Source organism: Microtus pennsylvanicus, chromosome X (assembly GCF_037038515.1).
Source record: "Microtus pennsylvanicus isolate mMicPen1 chromosome X, mMicPen1.hap1, whole genome shotgun sequence".
In the NCBI taxonomy this organism is placed as follows: Eukaryota; Metazoa; Chordata; class Mammalia; order Rodentia; family Cricetidae; genus Microtus; species Microtus pennsylvanicus.
Genome location: NC_134601.1, coordinates 22,264,845 through 22,272,856, shown reverse-complemented (window position 1 = coordinate 22,272,856; position 8,012 = coordinate 22,264,845).

The window sequence follows — 8,012 nt, the reverse complement described above, 5'->3', positions numbered from 1 at the left end:
AAGACAATTAAAATATAAAATTATGGGGCCAGATAGGTGTTACTATACTAGAGCAGATATGATAAGAACAGACAGGAAATCAAAAATTTCCTTCCTGTAATAGAGAGATCAATTTATACAGCATGTAAAGCCTAAAGGAAGAGAAGACCGAGAGTGCTTTTTTGGGAAAGAAAATAAACGGGGAAGGAAATGGATCTTTCTTGGAAAAACAGCAGTTTAGAAAGACAAGGTAGAATGATATATGCCCCATGTATAACTCAGTTATATAGACATGCCATCAATATATAGTGGTTTTCAGAGATACATGTTTATATTTGTTTGTGGCATAATATGTAGTAAATTCTTTGTATGTGTGTGTTTATATGGTTGATGTATATGTTCATGTGTGTGTGCACAATTGTGTGCAAGAGTACATGGCCCTGTGTTTGCTTGTCAAGATTAGGTGATTTCTGAAAAGACTCCACTATATTTTCCGAGGCAGGATTTCTCATTGAGCCTCGAGCTCACCAATTCAGCAAGATTCCCTAAGCAACAATCCCTAGTGAGCCTCCTCTTCCCACCTCCCCAACTCACGTCTTGCAGGCATTCTCTGTCACGCCTGGCATTTTACAAGTTTGCTCCCCCAAGTCTTCAAGATAACATTATCATCGGAAGTTGATTGTTAGGTTTTATACTAGACAGGACTATGAAATCCACACTTTAATCTATCTTTAATATGAGATGTCGCCTAAGCTGAAATGCTAAATTTTATTTTGATGATATTTTGGCTGCAACCTCCCTAACATTCCTTTATACATAATTCCTTTAATCATAAAGTTGTCAACTTTCATTTGGAAGTGTTCTTTGAATTCTCACCAGCAACATGAGAAGGTTGTTTTTCATAGAATGTACATAGGGTAAAATGAGCATTTCCTTATGTCATCTTGAAAGAGCAGATGCAGCCTGATTTCCAACTGGGTGAGGCAGGCTGTGGAATTCTACCCCTCTTCCTTTCCTCTCTCCTAAAAGGCCTGTTTTGCTTCTCCTCAGTTCACTTTGCTCTACCAAAGGGGAAGAGTGATTTATTCCATGGTCAAGAAGCAAACAGCCAGGCCTTGACCTCAACATGGGCACAGAGGATTTGCTGTGTAATGTTGAGCTGTTACTTAGAGCCTTTTTTTGCCGGCATTGCTTTGTAGCAGACAAATAAATGATACAATCTTGAGAAAGCTTTCAAAATGTCCCTGAGGGCTGCCTTAGAAAAAGCCAAATCTCTGTTGAATTCAAGAAAGAAAGCAATTTCCGTGCACGGAAAAGATGGGGAGGGAAGAACTGTGTGCTAACCACTGTGGGGATGTTGAAGGGAATCTGTGGGCAATCAGTTTCCCTGAGGTACAATCTAGGTGGTATTTGATGGATGATATCTATTGATGTAGCTGTGTCTTTTGTAAGGAAGCAAGCCAACGTACTATTGACTTATGAATCTAAAGAAAAGAGGCAGGGAAAATATAAAGCAACAATAAGCTTCTTACCTGTCAAGTCTACATGGATTTGGTGTCAAAATGGAGATAACATTTGTCCCGGGAATCACTTTGAATAATTTAGAAATAATATTCAGTGATTAATGCCTCATAAGTTCTGCCATTCTTGTTCCTTCCTGTTCTTATATGATATAATGGTCTAGGCATTATGCTTCATCCCAAAGGATCCCAAAGTGGTTTACAATCACAGCATCAGTCTAGGTCTCCTGGTTGTACAATGTGTTCAGAATGACAGAATTACAATGTCCTTGGCAGACCTATGCATAATTTTCTAAAAGTGTCTCCACTACAAAAAAAAAGCTTACATATAATTCTTAGTAATGGAAAATTCACTCCCTCAAGTTGAATGTCCATCAAATTGATGGAGTGGCTGAAACAGCAATGCTGATTAAGAGCACTGATCTTGAGTGAAATGGAAAGATAGGTCACCACTCAGCTCCCACGGGTATGCATTTGTAAAGGTTCGTATAGAGGCACAGAAGTACACAGCATTGTGTTGGAACAGTCAGTGACTTATAATGCTCTACCCTGTATTCCAGTTATAGTGGAAGAGCTGGAAGGACATATACACTCATTCCTCCTGATCTGAGTGGACTACTCCAGGCTCACCAAGCCTGTACAGCATTCTCTGTCTACTTACATGCTGCCGCTTGTATCCAAGCTGATTGTGTGAAATTTTGTGCTATTGTTCATTTTTCTCACTTTTTAAGCTTTATGTTTTTATTATTTTAATTATGTGTAGCTGTGTGTGTCTGCATGTGGGTGTGTGTACGGGAGTGAGTGCAGGTACCCACAGAGGACAGATGTGTTCAATCCTCTGGAGTTACAGCTACACGTAGCTGTGAGCCGCCTGATGTGGGTACTGGGAATAGTCCTCCAGAAGAACAGCAAGGGCTCTTAGCCATTGGGTAATCTCTGCATTCTACTCCCTGCTTTTATTCCTCATTTTTATGTTATTAGGAAGAATGAAATAGTCTGTGTTGTGTTTGGAACATGTTTGTTAATGTAGTGTCAATTGCAACTCAGAACTTGCGATAATTTGTGGCTCCAACACTTATTTTAAAAGATAGTGATTTTAAGACTATGGTGGCACAGGCCTTTAAGCCCAGTACACAGGAGGTGATAGCAGGGATATCTCTATGACTTCAAGGTCGTCCAGGGCAGCATAGTAATACCTTGTCTAAAACAAAAAGCCTTTTAAATTGAATATCTTTTTAGGGAATAGAATAGGTTTTGATTTTTTATATATTGCAGAGAAATTAAATTAAGCTAAATCACACCTCTGCCTCCTCAAAATACTTATTTTGTGGTAACAACATGTAATTCACCATACTAGCTCTATTCATCCTGTCTAGTTGAAGCTTTTGTTTCCTTTGACCGTTCTGTCTCTCACAACAAACTATTGCCAGGGCTCAAGACCTAGTAATCTGTGTTCTACTCTCTATTCCTATAATTTAACTACTTGAAGTTAAAATTTCTGTGCTTAGCTTATTTCACTTCACATAATATCCTCTAAATTCATACTTCAGCAAACAAGAATTTCCTTACTTTTTAATACATACCACATATAGTCCTTGTCTATTCATAATTCTTATCAAGGAAAAAGTAAAAAAAAATCTCATTTACAACATTAAGGTCTAACAATAAGTAGATTAAGAGGAATTAAGATTCAGATATTTAATCAACCATGGTATCAAAACACATGGAAGAAATCATCATATTTTTTTTCAAAATCTGAATGCCAACATTAAAAGGAATTGTTTTATAGTTATATAAGCGATTAAAAGAATTGTTTATATAAATAATTAATAATTTATTAATACTATATGTAACGTTATGAAATTACTTTTGCCTTAATTTCATAATGAAGTGCCTGATATTTGAAAAAGTAAATTTTGAAAATTACTTTAAAATCTGGTCTTTTTTCAACATGCCAGGTTGATTTTTCTCCTTGATCATTACAGAGTGGTGAAAGTTTCCCATCTCTTGTACATACCAGTTCTTTTATAGAAGGGTGGGATATAGAAAGAGGCTGGTTAAAAGTGCCAAATTCAAAGGACATTACATGACATCATGTAAATGGTTTTATATAGCATGAGGTGTTTAAGATGGGTTATGCCTGAAAAGTGGGAGATGTGAAGTTTATTATTGAGTAAGGATAGTACTGGATATTTCAATCTTCAGACAACTAGCAAATGCAAGCTCATGATTAACTGCTAATTATCCTCAAAATGAGAAGGGAGGAATTAGGAACTGAGCCAAACTCCTCTCTCCTTTTCTATTTCTGAGGAATTGCAGCTGTTCAGAAGGCAGTAATGCATCCCTTCCTCTCCCCCTCCTCCCCTTTTCCTCTCTCTCTTTCACTTCCTGTCCCCCTTCTCTCCCTATGCCTTTCCTCTCCCTCCTTTTCCACTTCCTTTTTTCCTTTGCATTGATCCCTCTTAAAGACCAATGGATTTAAAATTCTGTTCTGCACATAACCAGGCAGTACTATTGCTTTCATGCTATGTCAGTTATCCACTGCTGCTTAACAAATTACCAAAATCTTGTAAGCTCGTAACAGCCCAATTTATTCCTACAGCGTTGCTGGCCTAGATTTTCCCACAAATCCAGAGTCAAAGAGTCTTTCGAGCAGCCATCATTTCAAGGCTCAGCTAGGAGCAGCTCACAACCTGGAAGTTTGAAAGGCCCAAAAGGCTGCTGCAGGTGGAAGTCATGTTGATTTGTAACCTGATCACAGAAGTAACACCCCATCACTTCCTGCTTAGTCTACTTGTTAGACAGTAAGTCCAGCCCACCCTCAAGGGAAGGGATTGACATTTGGATTTATACACTAAGAAGTAGAAAATATCTGGGTCACTCGTGATTTGGCTTACCCATCATACTTTGTATTTCTTTTGAGACAAGGTCACACTATTTAGCCAAAGCAGGCCTCAATCTTATTATAATTCTGTTGCTTCAGCTTTCCAAGTGCCCTGATCACAGGTGTGTGGTTTTAACGACTCTCAAGCAAAGTTCAAAAGTGCCTCGCTCAGAATGTTTCAGAGGCCTATTGTTTTATAGTTGAACTTCCATATGAACAAACATATGCATTGTGCTCCAAGTACAGGTGAATTTGCATAAAACTCATATTTTCCCCCAAATCTTCAAGTATAATTGATAGCCCAAGAAGATTGGCCTGGCAACCGTAGGCTCAGCGCTAGGGCTGCAAATGTGAGAGGGGCCAGGTTGCTGAGGAGCCCCAGCCATACCAGGCACCCTTCAACCTCACCTGAATTTCCATCTTCTCTAAGTCATTTGTCCTGATTGAAATTCCACCATTAACTGTGCACTTTTGTTTAATCTTGACAGTGAATCTTTTCTTTTTAACAAAAGGGAGTATTTTGAACTGCACTCTGCCATTGAATTCTTAGTCCCTGCTAGTCTTTCAAACACAGTTGATTTTACTTATCAGGGCAACGATTTATCAGCTATTCATTTATCAGCAACTGACTTTGCAACGGATTACATACTGACCTCTTCTCTATTGTGTTGGGAAGGTGAAATTTCAAAGCAGGGTAAATTTAGGGTGTGTGTGGGGGGGGTGGTTCAGCATTTAAGAGCACTTGTGCTAGCAGTGGACCAGCACCCACAGGTCCACCCCCAATCTTTTGTAACTGCAGGAGATACCACCCGTTCTCTAACCTCTGCCGGCTGTATGCCTATGTACATGCACTTCTACATATGTACATGCAGGCAAAACACTCATGCCCATAAAATAAGGATAAACAAATGCTTTTTTAAAAAAAGGGCAAAATTGAATTTACCATCAACAAATGAGAAGGCTATGCTAAGGCAGATGTCTATCAAGGGATGTATAAGCTATCAGTAACAGTGTGCTCTTAATTTCTCTGCGTCAGTTTTAAACTGTTTTCTTTTTGCTAATTTAATTAAAATCTTATTATGTTTATTTATTTATTTATATGCTCTCTGTGTGTGCGTGTGCACCTGCATGCAAACACACATGTGTATGGATCAGAAGACAATTTGAGGGAGTAATCTGACCTTTTTACTATATGGGTTCTGGCAATCAAGCTTAGGCCATGAGGCTTGGAAGCCAGTACTTTTACTCCCTCAACCACCTTGCTGACCCTTATCTTATCTTTTAATTAGCATACAAAGCAGCAGGGTTCCTTGTGGCCTTTTCATACATACTTAGCTGTGTTTGATTCTCGCTCTGTGCATTTGTTTCTTCTTCTAATGGGCCCTGAGGTTTCTCTGATCAATATACACAGTTAAACTGTTTGTTAGGGAGTGGGGAGGGGAAAATCCTAGGTATGCTAGTTTTCTTTCTTTTCATTTTGTGTATTAACACTACCGTGTTATTGTGATGCAAATCAAAGCTAGCTATTATTGAAAACTGTGCTAGGATTAAAGGAATCTCATCTGGTTAATATATGTTTGCCAAAAAGAAAGACAAAGCCAGGTGACTGTCTTTCCTTTGGCCTGCTGATGATTTTTTTTTTAATGAAGAGAATTTTTCTCTATCTTAAAGAAGAGCAACATGCCAAGCATATTGGCAGGGGTGCCAAGTGTTTTTGCAGTTACAGATAAGCAGTAAATGGAAAACAATATATGACATTCTAATCTGATATATCATATGGCCAGGTTATTCAGTACTACAGAAAGCTGGACAAAGCCCAATTTATATTTCTGCTCACATACAGGCTCATATAGGTGTGACAGAAGGGTTTAACCTTTCCCTCTCCTTTTCCCTCATTCACTTTCTACACTTCTTCTCCCCTCCCCTCCTCTTTTCCTTTCTTCTCCTCACCCCTCCCCTCCCTTCCCCCTCTCTCTTCTCCTCACCTTTTCTTCTGCCTCCACTCTCCTTTTCTAGCCTCCTCTACTCTTCTCCCTTATCCTCCCTCCTTTCTTTTCCTCCTTCTCTTTGTTTTTATTTTTTGTTATTTTAAGTAACAGGAATTTCCACACCTTTATCATAATTCGAAGCTGAAAAATATAGAAAGAAACAAATATTTTCCCACCTTTACACATTTTTGCTAACTCATTTATTGTAAGGTAACACAAATTTATGAGTCGTGTATTTGAAGTAAACAACTTTACCGGCTTATAACATATTTATATGGTATAATTATAGAGTTCTGCCACCATTTCCACAATCAATTCTAAAATATTTTCATAACCTCAGGTAGAAATCCAGCCTATTCTCTCTATTTCCATCTAGCTCCACATAAGCATCAATATATTTTCTGTTGCATATTCTGGACACTTCATAGAAATAGAATGATAAAATGTGGCACTTACATCTAGCTTCTTTTAGTGTTCATATTTTCAAGGTTCATCCTACGTGGAGCTCAGTTAGTGGCTAGCTCCTTGCTATCTCTTCTTTTACTTTGGTTCATTGATATTAAACTCATTCCAAACCAAAAATATGACTTCTGTAGGTCATTCTCTTATCTAGATAGAACAATAGGACAAGATTCTATCTGAATTTTAAAAATGACATAATAAATTAAGCACAAGTAATAAAACCACTCCAGGGAACTCAAGAACTTAGCTCAGGGGGCTTCCCTGCAGCTGCCATATACCTGCCGTGCTATCTCTTAAGCCCATAGTGTTAGAGATGCTGCTCAGTTGGTAGAGTGCTGGCCTAGTATGCTCAACACCTTGGGAATGATCCCTACCTAGCACCGCCTGGTAGAATGTGTCTGTAATCCCAGAATGTGGGAGGTGGAAGTAAGAAGATCAGAAGCCTGAGGATGTACATTCTCAGCTACAACAGCGTGTTTGTGCCAGCCAGAATACACAAGACTTTGTCTTTAAAAGCAAGCAAGCAAATCTATATTAGGTAGGGAGGCCTACCTCACCCACTCCTCAGGCATGTACACCAGTCTGCATGTAACCCACCTAAACTAGGTACCTAGTGAACTGGATACAGCTGTGGAGGATCAGTTTGCTGTGTTTGAAGCTGCATCCTGCCAAATAGGATAATGACCCAGAATGAGAACATCAGAAGGCAGTGATTGTACTCCTGGATGGACAGAATAGCCACAGCAAGCATATGCAAACTTGCAAACCAGGCATGCTAGTGCACCTGCATGGCAGCACTCAGAAGGCAAGAGGAACCCAAGTTCAAGAATAGCTTAGGCAACACAGTTAGATCCTTATAGCTCATGTCAACAATGATCACTCACTTAGGACTTCACTCACACTGGCTTCCTCCATTTCTGATGCTGCTTTACCCTTCATCATCATTCACTGCAAACTTCTGATTCAAGGGCCCACAGTGATGTCAACGCTTCTGATTTTCTAGCCCATTGTCCCAGCCTGAAGACATTGGACTGGGTGCCCTAGCTTGTGTATGTTCCAATTCACTAAAATTCATTTTATTCTTTATATCCTTACATCCTATTCTGTTATGACTAATATTGGAATGAATAGTATTCCCACTTATTGGTAATGTTTCTCAACAATTTATAGGACATTAAA